Source organism: Oryzias latipes, chromosome 18 (assembly GCF_002234675.1).
Source record: "Oryzias latipes chromosome 18, ASM223467v1".
NCBI classification, from domain to species: Eukaryota; Metazoa; Chordata; class Actinopteri; order Beloniformes; family Adrianichthyidae; genus Oryzias; species Oryzias latipes.
The window spans coordinates 10,366,919-10,382,855 of NC_019876.2; the positions used below are offsets into that span (position 1 = coordinate 10,366,919).

A 15,937-nucleotide genomic window follows, 5' to 3' on the forward strand; every position below is an offset into this window, starting at 1 on the left:
CCCATTTTCCACCTGCAGACAGCTCGTATAAGATATTAAAATATAGATCTGAAATAAAGCACGTCGAGTGATGCTGGAATAGAGCACAAAGTTACGCCGCCATGGCTGTCGGATACATTTTTGCCCTTTTGATTTACTGACATTTAAGATGTGACTGGCTGTGTGCAATGCAGAGGGCTGCTTTAGCTCTTGCAGTTGTCTGCATTTTGCCTCTTTTGGAGCACTGCCATCCAATTGGTCAATGCCATAAATGGGTGTTGATGTCCTGAAGAATCAGGTGCGGAAGCATGCACATGAAAACACATTCAACTTTAGGGTTTATTTATACTAAGAATAGGCTATTATTCCACTTTTGCCTTCCTTGATGGAAAAATGTAGCCTTTTGAGCGACAGCTGCTCATCAGGATCGCATCTCATTGCGGCTAAAAAACTCAAAGCTGTGTTCACCACTTTGCCCTGTAGCAATACCTGACAAAGAGAGCCAGAATGGGGCCCAGTGGGGGTTTTAAAAGTCTCTCAGCACAATGTAATTACCAAAGGACACAGTGCAACTCACTCTCTGAGCCATAAAATGGTCTGTGGCTTCTTCAGCAATGAGCCGATAAAGCTCCAAACCCAGCAGGGATTATCAGTCTCAGAATATTTACCCTTAAGAGTCTGACTTGATCAATCTGGAACCACTTTCTGCAACTCCCTCGCTGTTCCGTAAATCAGGAATCATTTCTCTCAAAGCTGCGGTTAAAACCCATACAAACACTGCTGCAGTTCCACAATGACAAAAACAACAACAAAAACCTTTAGCTACTAAATAATTGATCATGTAAAATGTTTTCAGCTCGCTGCACATGACTGCTGCAAATCAATACATCTTCTGCTCAGAATTATTTAAAAATAACTAGGTTTGCGATGTCTTTGTAATAGTAATAGCTTACTTGGGAGTTTTTTTCATGGCAAATGTTTATTTGGCACAAAACCTAATTCAATTATTTTTACCATCGAACTTGATAGCATCAAGAAAACCTGAGTTGGCCTTATCAGAAAAGTAAACTTTTTATTTTCAACACTTTGGAAATGTTATGAGCACCAGAACCAGACATATGAAGATGCAGAGTTTACAACCACAACGTAAAGATATAGAGCTTCTATAGGAAATGATCTCAGGTTTTGCATCCTCATTTCCTAAAATAAAGGTTTATACTAGTAAGTAAAGCAAACCCATTTAGATGGGAAAAATGTTTATGCACAAAAGATTTCTGTGAAAGGGAAAGAAGCAGGGTGGTCGTGAAGCAGATTTATTCCTTTGACTAAAATTCATGTGTGGAATTCTGCACATTTGCTTTCTACTCTACTCAACCGTGCAAAAACACATTTAAAATAGATTCAGAGAGAAAACTCCCTAAATGTAACTAAACTATTAAGCTAAAATGTTGCATTTAAAACCCGGATGACATAAGATGTGTTCAAAGTTAAGGGTGACACGATGAAACACACTTCAAATTATTTTTACAGCTGAAGGAAAGCTGCAACAGACACACACTTCAAAAGCTCAACCAAACCCATACTCGCAAAGAAATATATATAAAAATATTGCAGGAAAGCAGCACTAATCTGGCGTACATCTGAATTCAGGGTGCAGCTTCTGCATTTGGACACAGCCAGTGGCAGCCAAACTGTGCAAATGAATGCAGACTGAGAAACTTCTGAAAGCCTCAAAAGCTGGAGACTGGAGTTTCAAGAGTCTAAGTCCAAATTATCAAAGGAAACCATATCAATGAATCAGATTTCTTCACATCCATCTACCTCAGCAGTATGAGGTTTGGCACAGATAAGCTCACAATGACACCGTATCCCAAACGGATTCCATCAGAACCTGAGCTCACTGTTATCGCAGTCTGTTCCAAATCCTGAGGAAGAAAAAACCTGAAAATATCACAAAAATCGTAAAATCTCTATGGGCTTCAGAGAGAAAACAGAACTGATATGAATTCCTTCAAAGTTAGGATTTGCTATTTCTTTCAAGGTTAACTTTAAACAGAAATGCTTACAACGGCATTTGATATGACAAATTGAAGTCCATTCATTGCCATTTAAGCCTTTAACATCTGCGATGTCATCGGTAACAATAAAACAACACACACTCTTTGATTTACTGGAACTCCTGGACACGATCAACGTGAATCAGCTGATTGTGATGCAGAGAAAAGGGGTGCTCTGTTGAGCGCCTTGATATATCTAGGAAGACAGGAGAAGACAGACTTCTGACTTAGTTGAGTAGATTTTGTGATGACCTACCCTGCTGTGTGTACCACCTCACTGCGGGCTGCTAATCATCAGGGTTTTCTGACTGCAGGGCCTTAGATGAGTAGAATCAGAACAAAGTCGTTTCAGTGGGGGTGGGGGTCTAACTGCCGTACAGTTATACATTAAAACTTGTCTTTTATCCGTTTGTAAAGCTGATAATAAAAATTGATTTCTCTTTGTAGACATCCTTAAAACTGTCAGTGACATAACTTTTTTTAGTAGAATTTTTAACACCATGAAGCTTCGTTAGAACATTTTAAACAGTGTGGGAGATGGTCAGGTGTGCCGTGGGAAATTGCCTTCATTAACTGATCTAAAAATGTTTACCATCTCCAGGATATCAGCTCTGTGTTCATCCAAACAGGCCCTGATAAAACACTGAGTAGTTATGAATATGAAATATCGTAAAATACTTTTTTCTTTGTGTTTATTTGATTCTATTAAAGACATTTTGATAAGAATGACGGTACCGCGATTAAGCTGCAGCTACATCTGTTTTCGGAAAATTCCCGCCCCTTTAATTGTCTCCTTCAATCATTCTTGGAGTCTTAATCACACATCATCAGTCTGATCAATCAGAAGTGGTTAAAGTCTTCACGTCCTTGTTCTGATTCTGCTCCTAAAGTCGCTCAGTTCCAACAAAAAGACCAGCTAAAGCTCGTCTTTATCGATGTAGCTTTCCACAGAATCCGGTGTCAGACCGTGGGACAAGTGAACAAAACAATGAAGCCCAGAGATGAGAGTCTGTCTGCATCCGGCGGCTATTTGCACTACATCTCCCATCATGCATTGGGTTAAAGTGACAGCGTCTTAGTGCACAATGAGTCTTCCTTTGACGTCTTGAAACCACAATGAACACACATAAAACGGTTTGTAAATCTTTTAACTTAACTTTTATTACATCTTTTAGAAAAAATAGCTGCTACTTCCAACTTTTTCTGCCACAATTATCACAAAAATGCAGGTGAGATTGCGGAGGGGCTGTAGATCAATTCAGACTATGAGTTTCTCCTTTTTTTTTTGGATGCTGGTGTGCTGCTGGATTTTTGTCAAGGTTAAAGTGTGCCGTGGCCTAAAAAAGGTTAAAAAACACTGATTTAAATTAACTGCTAATTTAAATCTTATTTTTGCAATGCTTAAAGTAGCTTTTATCAATGATTTCTTAATTTTTGGAAATTATGTCAGTTCTGGCACAAAAACTAGGGGCTTTGGGGGCTGGTGGCGGGGAGGGGGCTATCCCCATTGCTCTGCCCCCGATGATAGTAAAGTCTAACTTGCAAAATTTTTGGCTGTCATGCAGGGGTAGGGCGGATGACCTCTGATCAGAATATTGCAGGTTCCATTCCCGCCCTGCCCATCCACGTGTTGAAGTGTCCTTGGGCAAGACACTGAACCCCACCTTGCCTCTGGTGGAAGGCTGGCGCCAGTGTTTGTGAGCCGCCATCAGTGTGTGAATGAGTTTGTGACTATAAAGTGCTTTGGGACGTCGAGGAAGGTAGAAGAGCGCTGTACAAATATACACTAGTTTTTACTTCTTCTAACATTGACATCTATTTCCTGTAGATTTGAAGACGACGGTCTCAAAGTCGACATCACAATTGTTTGATTAGCACACAATGAGACACAGCATCATTGTTTCTCCAGAGTCAAAAAGAACCGCGTAACATTTTTCTCAACCTTAACCTAACCTGGTCTGTTTTAGTATCATAACATTTTACAAACATGTTCCACGGTCCACGGTGGAAGACATAACATGAGTAAGATTTAAAGAATTAAAGGTTGTTTGGTATTTAAACTGAAGTTAATGAAGGACTTGTCAATATTTTCTCGATTTTCAATTTAGCGTCTACCATCCCTGTAAATGTCAGCTCACTATTAGTAACCATTTACCCAGAGTCCATTTACAGAAGGTCAGATGCACAATTAGAGAAGCTAAAGGGCCCAATTAAAATCACACTAAATAACCAAGAGTTGAGAATTAGACGCCTACTATTCAGCTGAGTGTTTAGAATGAGATTTCACTCTTGAGGATGTATGTTTTTACCAGAGAGACGAGCAGATGAGATGGCAGCCGGTGTCACAGCATTATTGGCAAGCTTTTCCACAAAGGCCACTGCTGTTTCAAAATGACCTGCAGATCTGATGGAACACCAACGTTAAAGGCATCTCCCTGAAGAACACTGAAGTGAAATGGCAGAATCGGACGGCTCTATCAGCACAAAACAGTTCTATGAACGTGCTTTTCTTTTGTGCTAAACATAACGACCAGAAAACATTTTAAAAAAATTGGAGATGAGCCCATTTGAAGGAGATGTTCTCAGTGTGCACCACAAAAGTTTTAAATACACAGATAGACAGGAAGTTTGGCTAAATGGGAGGAGTTGCAGTCAGTATTTTTTTTTCTTTGCTCACACAAACTGAAACTAGATTGAAGGAATTTCAAATTTGGTTAAAAAAAAAGTAGAGAATCTGCAAAAATGCACAAAAAAATAAACAGGAACAAAGTGCTTTCCATGGCCTAATATGGACTTCTGATGGCCCTGAGAGCCAGATTTAAAAAAAAAATGAATGTGAAATGGATGTGCCACCTTGCATGTCACAGCAGCGTCTGCAGATCTGGATAATAAAACCAGGGGCTTTTTAGCAGTTTGCCTTTCTGATAATGCGATGAATTTCCTACTGCGGTGGGAAAATGTCCCCAGCTTTCAAAAACAAATTACAGCAGACATCCAGAGCGCCAGAGCTAACAACAGGCGACACAGGTACACTTGTGCTTTTCTAAGATCTGTTGATTCAAGCCGATATAAGACACGTAATTCAGAGTCTCCACCGTGTAATGAAAAAATAACATTGAAAAAGGTAGATGCAGATCTACTATTTGTTTACATTTATTGTGCACTGAATAGAAATAAGCTCTGAAAGGAAATACAAGAAGGAGCGATAGGCCACTGACCAGAAGACCTCAGTTTCATTTGTCTTAAGATCAAGCTTTAACCATTTGAAGCCCTCTACTTCCAAAAGGTGGAGAGAATTATTATTATTTTTTTTTTAGAATTAGGATGTCTTTTACCCCTTTGATGAAATCCACACAAAAAATTGCTGTATTTAGTTTATACGGTGTCCCTAAAGTCCAAATAAAACCAACAAATCAACTTGAAACCAAAAAAAACAATACAAAAACTACATTTTGGAAATCAAAACAAAATTACAGAAACCATTACACAATTAAAAGAAGAAGTAAAAAATTAAAAATGAAATTTTTTGGAAAACAAAAGAAAAGAAATACAAAAAAAGGAAGTGGAAATTATTTTCCACTTCCAAAATAAAGTATAAAATTTATTTTGGTTCCTGGAAATTGTTCTTGTTTTTCGAAATGTGATATTTTTACATAATATTTTTTTCTGGAAACCAGCATATGGGACATCACTGATTGGATGATGATGTTTGTCCATCATTTCAACCAAAAGTTATTTGACATGAAGCGATTCTGGACATCATCATCCAATCAACGATGTCCCATTGTGCCGACCTTATCTGCTTTCCAGGAAAAAAAAAACAAAAACATTTTGTCTCAGATTAGATCCACACACTTTTACGTGATGTAACTGTATTATAAAAAAGTCATTATCAACAAATTAGCATTCTTTTATACAGCAAGTAGTCATTATAAAAGAACAACATTAAATGAGTTATTCTCACCATAGGGTTTTAAAATTAGCTAAACGTTTGCCCCCCAAAAGAGTTTTTGAAATTTTATGAAGGCAGCCATTTTGAAATGAGCAGGAAATGCCCTTCTACTGCCCCTAGTGGAGTGATGATGAACTGCAGGGCAGAAAACAGACTACCGGTAGGTCATATACAAAGGGTTTCTAAGGAAAGTTTGGATTGTGAGAATGACATGGGTGTCTCAGAAATACCAGTATCACATACGATATGAATAGTTATACAGGGTTAACTAAACAAAACAAGCATTTAACCAATATCCCTTCAACGGCAATCTAATGAAATGTGAATGAACTTATGTTTGGATGAAACTTTTTGTTTCTTTGTGCCAATGTTTTGCCTGAACACAAAGAGACTTGGAAGGGATCTGTAAAAACCAGGCGAGATGATTAAAGCTTGGAACACGTCCATTAAGTCTGCAGAACAAAGTGCACACTTCTGAAATTACTGGCTCTTTGCAAGTAAAAGTACACATTTGTTTTTGTTTACCACCATTAAAGCAATTAACTTGCTCGCCGTTTTGTGCACAGACCCAAAGCCTAGTCGGTGTGAGCAATCCAGATAAGAAAGCGGAGTATGATTTTTAAAAATTGTCTTTTTTTCCGGGCAAACTAAGCATGAATGACTGCAGTGACTGGTGGTCTGGGGACAGGATGTCAGGGCTTTTTATGAGAGACAATGGACACTCCGAGTGGCCGTAATGACACACCATCAGAGAGCGGTGGCATTTATTGGAATCTAGGGGAAAGAGCAGTCTATGATTTTAATTGCATCCATTTGTCACCAAGAAGTTCTTCAATAATGGACTTTTTCTAAGAAAACCTGGCTGTGACGGTGCAGGGGACGGTCTTTTACCCTTTCCGGTCCCCTCAATTTTTTAAGGTGGTAAGATGCGACAGGAGAGGAGGAGGAGAAATTCATCTCAATTCAACAAACTTTAGAGCTTTCAAGCCAGAAAGAAAAAAAAATGATGTGTACTTCTTCGTGGAGTCATCTTTATTTCAGCTGCAGACAGGAAACGCCAATTTCTACAAATTCTTTTTTTAATACTGCGCATTACCAGCCTGAGCCCCAAAAGAACTGTCTAATGTTATCAAAACGAATGTGCCGCAACAACAAAATGGATAGATTCCCCTTGAAAAATGACTAAAAGTGAAACTAAAAGGCCTGGATAGTTAATTACCTGCCATTATAAGGCTGACAGTGAGGCTTTTAAACTGTCGCTGCCATTGTGAGGAAAAGGTGCTATAGTCAGCCAGACGACAACATGATTTATGGTCTGCGTGATAGCGCCTTTCCTTTAGCATCACTGTATATTTACAAAGCCCTTCGCCTCTAGAAAAGGAAAGTTTCACTTCCAGTTTTCCCTTCAAATGATTAAAACTTTATAAAAAACGCAATTTGGCTTTTCCTGAGTGCAAGTTTTGGGCATTGTCCTTGCATACTGAAGATTTTCTTCCTCTATTAAAAAGCATGCAAATAAAATGACCCATAGTTCAGCCCATCAACACAAACAAACAGAAAAGGGAGAGTCAGGAATTCACAATGAAATAATAAAGTCTGGCTAAGATTTACCGCATTATTCATGAAGAACCCATGTCCTTGGTTTAACTATGGAGAACATGCTTTTTGGACTCATGTGGAAACACAATTATTCATTTTACTCACTAATTAAAGAGATGCCGAATGGGCCTGGCGGAGCAGCCTTGACTCAGAAGAGCTAACCTGTGTAGCTTCAAAGCTCTGCGGCGTTATGGAAGCTTTAATAAATCTTTAGAGGCAACACTTTGCTTTAGCAAGACCTTTCCAATTTGCAAACATCGCAGATGTGAATTAATGAGGGCTCAACAAGGGTTAACAATTCACAAGACTGCGTCCAGGCGGCGCTGTGAAATGGTTACAGGTCATTTAATTAAGTGTATCATTAGGAAGATGAGCCGACTCGTGCTTCCTCTTCTGACATCCATGACAGATCTTTGGCACAAAACCATTTGTCACGCCAGGCTATCAGAATGAATTATCTTTGATGTTTGCATCCAAACTGATCAGTTGAGTCATACATGTCCTTGCTTTCTTGACTTAAACTGACAGATGTGGGTCCGTCTCTTTCAATTAGCTCTTTTGTGTTTGCCCTTCTTGCTTTCAAAGACACCAGGAGGACATTCGGTTCAGACGCTCAGACAAAGGTCAATTTGATCAAGCTGCTCTTTAAATAGGCATCTTGGAGGAACCGCCAAAGGCTAATTTAAACAATTGATAGATTTTCTAAACAGATCAGTTAAGTAGATGAACAGTCCAGAGAAGGTGCCTCGAAATACGTTTTTTTTTTTTGTTTTGTTGTTGCTGCTTTAAATTCCTAATTGCCAATTACATTAACTAAAACAGCCTGTAAATGTTGTCATTTGAAATACTAATGATGTTAAAGGCTTTTGCTGAGTCGGCTTTAACAGAAGCTGAGTCAGCAAAAGGGGCTTTATTAAGAAAACAACCTCATAAATAAGCAGCACAGCGTTTGTGCCAACAGAAAATGCAGAAAAAGCAAATTCAAAGATGAGCAGGATAAAGCTTTGGTCTGGCTGACATGAAGATGTTGGAGGTCATAACTTCCTCACGTGATGAGGAAAAGGACCTTCTAGACTACAGGAAACGTCTTTAAAGAGTAGAAAAAAGGCCTTAGAAAAATAGGAAAATTACAGTTGTTCCTAGTTTATCATGGGGGTTCGAAGTAAAAATTCAACAATTGAAATATGTGAAGTAGAATTAAGATGTTTTAAGGCAGTATAACTTCTCACTACACATTTTCTACACTTTTCTATGCTTAAAATCTCAAAGCTCATAGAAAACTAAGTCCACTATTATGAAATGAAAAAAAAAATCTGCTTGCGATTGAATATTTAACAGGTGACCTGACCATTAACAAGGTCTACAGCCAATCAGGACGCAGAACAGATTGCACATTACGAACCACGAGAGGTGAAAAAACAAAATTGTCTTATGGCTTATGTCTTAATAGTTTTAATTAAAGTTCTTCATTTTAATTCTTTTAGAATCAGAATACTTACTTATCTCAGGGGGAAGTTTCACTTTTTGCAATTAAAATTACAACATGGAACAAAACAAAAGAAAGAATAGGTTATGTTACAAAAACAACGCAGCACAAATTAGCAGTGTGTAAAATGAATGTAAAATGCTGTCATGGGGTTTTATGAAGTGAACAGGTTGTCAGAAAAGGAGTTATAAAATTTTAGTACCACAGGAAGGAAAGCCCTAAATTGGAGCTTAATCACAGTTATGATGAGTCTCGGTCTTGTTGATGGGTGGAGTTATCAATTTTTCTAGCTGAAGAAAAGAAAAGAAAATGCATCAATGAATCTTCAAATAAAAGAAATTGGATGACTTAAAATGTAGTCAACACTAATGATGTTCATTTATATTTGTGTATTAATTTATTATATGAATAAACATAAAGCCCAAAGTAGTCCAATTGAGCATCGCTACGTTTGGTTACGTACAAAATACATATTTTCCAAAATCTGAATTCACTATGATATGCTTTCCCTAAATGCTGTTTTGACCATAATATTCATCACAAAGCAGTGATATTATTATTTTGTACTTTAAAAAGTACAAAATATCAGATTAAAACAGATTAAAACCCCAACACACAATAAGGCGTTTGCTATGCAACAGCTGTAGAGAGGTCATATAGAAGATACAACTTTTAGTTACACTTTCAGGCCATTAAACAATGTTCCAGACACGCAGACTGGCAGACTGGCAGGTGCCGACTTCAACCTTCTTTTATGTTCATGGTTTTATTGTATTAGATTTTGATTTATGAATATTTTATGGATTTATTATGCTTTCGAATAACATTTTTAATCTTCAATTGTTTTTATGGTTTTATTCTTTTTTTACTGGTCATTCTATTATTTTATTCCAGATGTGCTTGTGAATGCAAGCGGCTAGTCGCCCTTAAATTTTAATCTATTCTTCCTTTAAAAACATCCAAATACTTTTATGCCATCAACATGGGTCGTTATTACTCTTTTTTTCCCTCTTCTGGGTTTATCATACCCCAGGAAAACAGATGATCAAATCATTTTTGCCTGCCCAGAGTCAACACTAGACCACCCCCAAGTAAACACGACCAATCAGAAATAATCAGACCAGATCCTATACTGTTACTATACCTATACTGTACAGACAGTCCTATACTGTTCATAATTAAATAAATAAATATTTAATTAATTAAATAAATATAACCTCATGCAAATACACAATCAACCAATAAATCTCTCGTGAATATATAAAAAGATCATGAAATGGTGAAAAAGCTGCAGACTGATTTTAAATTAGCCATTACATTATTCAATATATTTCATTTTGCTTTAAAAACCTGTTCATTATTTTAAAACAGCATTTTAAAATATTCATTTTAATCATGTGGAATATTATTATAATTCTACGCTTTTTCAGAACCTTGGATTTCAAAAGCAATATTTTCCAAAGTAGCTTTGTTTTTATTTCATGTTGCTGTTTTTCACAATGGCTTTTTTATTTCATGAAGAGCTTTTTCAGGAGAATGGGTCTGTCTGTCAATCAAACTAGACAAGGCGGAGACACTTTTGTGATTGGCTACTCCTTAACTCAGACATGAGCAGCAGCACCCTGACTACATCGATCGAAGATGCTTCACCAAACCTGACGGCGCAATGCACTCTCCTCAACACTAGGGGGAGTCTGCACCTTAACACATCCACAGTGTTACAATAACTTGGGCAGTTTTTGTTCTAAATTTGCGGACAAAAGTGGCTTTGGGCGAGTGTGCATAATTCGGGTGATTTTGTGGTCGGTTCGGAAATTTTCATCTTCTCATGAATATCTAGTAGTGGCCTAAGTTAGGCTGGGTGGCTGTTGGAGTTCCACAAAACTTCTATGAACTGGAGTTCCATGAACGCACCATGCCGCGTATGGGAGGGGCTGCCACCTAATGTTTTTAGCCTGATAGCCACATGGAGCGGTTGCCTGCGCTTATCTCAGTAAAAATGCATGGATGCACAATGTACATGGAGCGTTAAAAGATCATGTTTATTTATTTTGAATAGTTTCACATGATAACAATGTTTCCATGTTTGAGTTCATGAGATCATCCCAGAGAGCTTCTGCTTCAGCTCCTGCAGTCAAACTACCTCTTAAATTACGTGTAAAGCAGAGCGCCCAGGCAGCGCGAGAGTGTATGTGTGAGCGCAGGTTAAGGGTCTGTTGCTCTGTCCCCCGGAAAAGTAATAGTAAAAAAGGTTTCCTCCAAAGTACAGAGCCTGATTCTTGGAGTAAGCCCTGGCTGGAGAATTGCTCAATCAATCCCGGATATCCGCTGCGTTTTCCGACCACGGTCAGAAACGTCATCGCAGGAAAGGTTCAACATATTCCCGGGAGCGAAAAATAAAATCAGAGGACCTGATTATAATCATTGTCTCAATGAAAATAGAAAAATATAAGGTTCAGTCAGGAGGCCTGAGCAGGCTTGTTCCGCTTTGCGCAGCTCGCCTCCCGCGAGACGACATAAGGCACGATGTGAGCTCTGAGTGAATGGTGTAAGAATGAGGAGTGTTTCAACGGGGGACTTATAGACGTGGACGACCGGAGCTCCTCTGTGGTTTGGTCCACACAAACCCTCAAACTACAAAAACAGAGTCGTAGATGTTTGCATCTTCTGCAGCAGACAGATTGTTTGTCTCTATTTGATCTCTAATGTCAGCAAAGCCGTGCAGACATCGCTGAAACATGTAATCTCTCTGACTGGAACACTGCTGAGCGGGTATCGAGGAATATGAGTCGATTTCCATCGATGAGCCAATATGCGTTTAGATCCCGCCCACATTCACTGATTGACAGATAGACTCATTCTCCTGAAAAAAGCTCTTCATGAAATAAATACGCCATTGTGAAAAACAAACATGTTAATAAAAACAAAGCTACTTTGGAAAATATTGATTTTGAAATACGAGCTTCTGAAAAAAGACAGAATTATAATAATATTCCACATGATTAAAAATGAATATTTTAAAATGCTGTTTTAAAATAATGAACAGGTTTTTAAAGCAAAATGAAATATCTTGAATAACATGATGGCCAATTTAAAATCACTGTGCAGGTTTTTCACAATTTCATGATCTTTTTATATATTTATGAGATATTTATTTGTTGATTGTGTATTTATTTATTTAAGTAAATATTTATTTATTTAATTATGAACAGTATAGGACTCCATAGAATGGGGATGGTGAGTTAAATCTTAGAATTGTTTTTTTTTTTTTTAAATCAAACACAAATTGTCAAGGGGATACACAGCTAACTTGGCCACAACTTCAGCATCATTGGCTCCCTGCTTGTGTTCAACTTAACCCATGATGCTGTCACCACCATGTTTTCCAGACAAGATCAGCAGAGCATCACATTTACAGCATCACCTGTGGAAACAGAGCTGATTTAATTCCCTGTGAGTGGTCTGGGGATGTGAACTCACCAAAAGATCCATATCATCAGCTAGAACTGCTTTAAGCTGGCCTGTAGTGCTTTTTCTTTATCTAGTCATGTTAAATTCCCCTTTATCTTTGCCTGGAACACTATTCTAATTTTGTGGTTTTAGTAGGAATCCTGCCACTCTTTCTTTTGCTTCATGCTCTTTGATGGACAGTAGAATTATTTCATTTAAAAGGGCACTTTGTAGCTTTGCAGACATACTGTAATTCTGTCTTTACAGTCATCCTTTAAGATTATTGATCGGCAATCTTTAACTGTGTAAAATTATCCATGTGAAAATTGACATCAGAAGGAAATTAATCCAAAACATTGGATCCTCTATGACATACAGCAGCACAATTGAATTAAAGATGCTTTACTCTAAATTGGTGACCAGGTATGAAGATGAAAAAAACACCTCAAATTCAGGGATAACCCATATTCCAATAAAAAGTTTGCTGTAAGTATTTTTTAACACTCAAAGCTTTTGCCATTTTCTGATGATGGATAACATATATAAAGACAATTAAACTTAAAATCTAACTATTTCTTCACCGGTAATATTAGTTTGTGGGTGTGAGGGACCGTAAGCTAGTGGGGCAGAGTGGAAACAAAGAGCTCTCAGCAACAGAAAGGGGAATAAGGGGCGCGGTTGGCCTGCGCCAACAGTCCGCCCACAACTCTAAGGTAACTTCTGTCGCTCTGCAGAGACTATGTCCCAAAAAGGAAACAACACAGGTTTTTTTTTTCATTTTGGCTAAAATCAATTATAATTAAAAGACCACTGAAAATGCTTTTAAAAACAGATTCAAAAAACTTATTGGAGTGGAAATTAAAACTTATGAAAATAGCATACAGACTTGGAGAAATTAGGTTTTTAATATTCCACCTTCGTCTCTAGTCCATGACCCAGCAAAATCATAAAATGTCTCATTTTAACTGAGATCACAATATTCCCCAAGATAAAAAAATTGCAGTGATTAAAACTCCTAAACAAGAGAAACGAAGGAAATGTGGATGTCATTGCAGACACCTTTTGCTGATTATTGCTAGTGTGTTAAAAGGGTCCTAGTACAATAAGAATTTGGTTGCAGAGGTTACAGTAGGGCCTGTGCACAGCTGAACCAGAGACCGATCTATCATAGTGACAGACTGATTAGCCTGCACCTAATGAGGCTTTGTTCAGCAGTCTGGACTCCTGCAATGGAGATGTATTCATGCATATTGTGTGACACGTGTGAAGAGAGATTAAAGACACAAGTGGAATCTAATCAAATCAATATGGTAAAAGCCGAATACGCATTTGCTTTATTATAGGATTTTATGAGATGAGCACACGGATGACTGAGGTGACAACTTCCTATTAGCCCGGAGATGGATGGCAAAAATGCATGCAAACATCACTTCAGTCGCATTCTCAATTAGATGGTGCGATGCTGCGTGCTTCTTTTCAATGTGACTGCACAGTCTGATGCAACGGCCTTGTTATTTTTTTCCCTTTCAAATGAAAAGCATGGCTGTGACACGAAAGAGTCTGCACATGAACTTTGCAAAGTGGTTAGAGTGGAACATCTTCTGCAACTTGATTTGAACAAAATGTACAGTTTCTCCCTACAGTAAAAAAAACAACAAAAAACACATCCGGGAGCACTCGCTGTCCACAACCTCTCCTGTGACTGGAATCTGCAGCCCAGCTGAGAATTTCCCTCAACATTTACGCCACAGAGACGTTTAAAGTGCGACTTTTATCCCCCCTCGGCGCCCCCGATGGAGCTGCTCAGGTGGCCGAAGGTAAAGGGATGTGATTGTGTGGAGCAGCTCCCAGCTGTGAACATACGTCTCACAGCATGAATGCTAAGCGGAGCATGCACTTTCTGCAAATCCGTCCTTGTCCTTGGAGATTTTATTCAAAATAAATTAAAAAAAAAAGGTACAAACAATTTTATCTGTTGCAAAGGTAACAGCTGCTACAGTTGAGGATTTGTGTAAAAATTGAGAATATAATTGAAGGATATTAAGCTGCTGCTTCAAATCTGTAACATTTAAAGACCCACTTTGATAAGCATGATGTTTTCGGTGTTTTTAACATATGCTTGTGCCATTTTTCTGATAATGCATGACAGATGTAAAGAAAATTAAGCTTAAAATTGCATTTCTGAATCAGGAGCAGACAAAAAAAATGCCTTCTGTGACTTAGAAAATCGATGGGCAAGGCTGCTCTTTGCCAACAATTTCTGCCCACAACTCAGAGGTGATTATCTAATAAACTCCTGCCGCTCTGCAGAAACTATCTCCTACAAAAATGACTTTTTTTGGGGGTCTAAAAACAAAATAATCATAATTAAAAGATCACTGGGAATAATTTTAAAACAGATCAAAAGAGGATTGAAGTGGGCCTTTAAAACAAAGTTTTAAAGGGGTTTTAAATCACATTTCTTTGACTTTTTCAACAAAGCAGAAATGGCTCAAACATTTCTAGAAACCCTATTTCTTTTATAGTACGATGATCAGAAAGGATCAGAGATGCCTATTTTTCCCTTTCATCATATAAAAAAAAAAAGAAAAAGTAATTTCAGCCCAGCTATTACCCTCTTTTTTCTTGATGACATGGCTGAAAGCAAATGTAGGCGTCAATATCTGTTCTGACTGCTTAATGGGTGCCACGCTGTGACACAGCGGACAACAATTACAGGGAGACGCGTGTGGGGAAAACACCAAGCAGAGAGGTTAGGTCCGTCGTCTGGACCCCAGCAAGTGATCGATATGTGCCGGCTGGATTTGGAGAAAGGGGGGAGCAACTGGTAACTGTTCGCTGAAGCGTGTAAACAGTTCTGCTCATTGTGAACTTCACCGTTTTCTCGGATGAAAACACATCTCCCATGAGTCTCTGGGATGACAATCTTCAATCTGGACCAGAGCATCTCAATCAGGACGCTTCGTCTTTCTCATCTGCAGTCGTCTGTTTGGATACGTAAGCAGCATTAACAATTTTTAAATGATTATTCAAATTTTCAAAATATGCCGTTTCACTACATTTAGTAAAAGCAGCAGGTCTTCAATGCACTGTGCAAAACCTGAACCGACTTCTTTTGTGTTGACTAATTATGGACCCCCAGTGGGTTTCGTATCACTTCAAAAGAAGTAAGTACTATGGAAACTTAACAAGGAGAAACATTTTAAAGCTTATAAAAGGATTAGAAAAGGTGTATTTTGGGGTTTACATTACACAAGAACACAAAAATAATTGTGTTTCCTTATATGAGAAATTTGAAATTGGCAAAACTATTATTCGTATAGGTTTAAAAAGCTTCCAGTATATGATTTCAAATAACTAGCCAAGAAATTTGAGCTTAAAAGGGATAAAAAGGCAAGACATATAGACATATAG

The 15,937-nt window shown here is 38.0% G+C and overlaps 1 protein-coding gene across 6 annotated transcripts in view; it reads right to left on the bottom strand.

Annotated features, from left to right (window-relative positions):
• Positions 1-15,937, bottom strand: part of kcnip4 (potassium voltage-gated channel interacting protein 4) — a 185,475-nt gene that overhangs the window by 19,962 nt on the left and 149,576 nt on the right. The gene's annotated exons all lie outside the window — the stretch shown is intronic.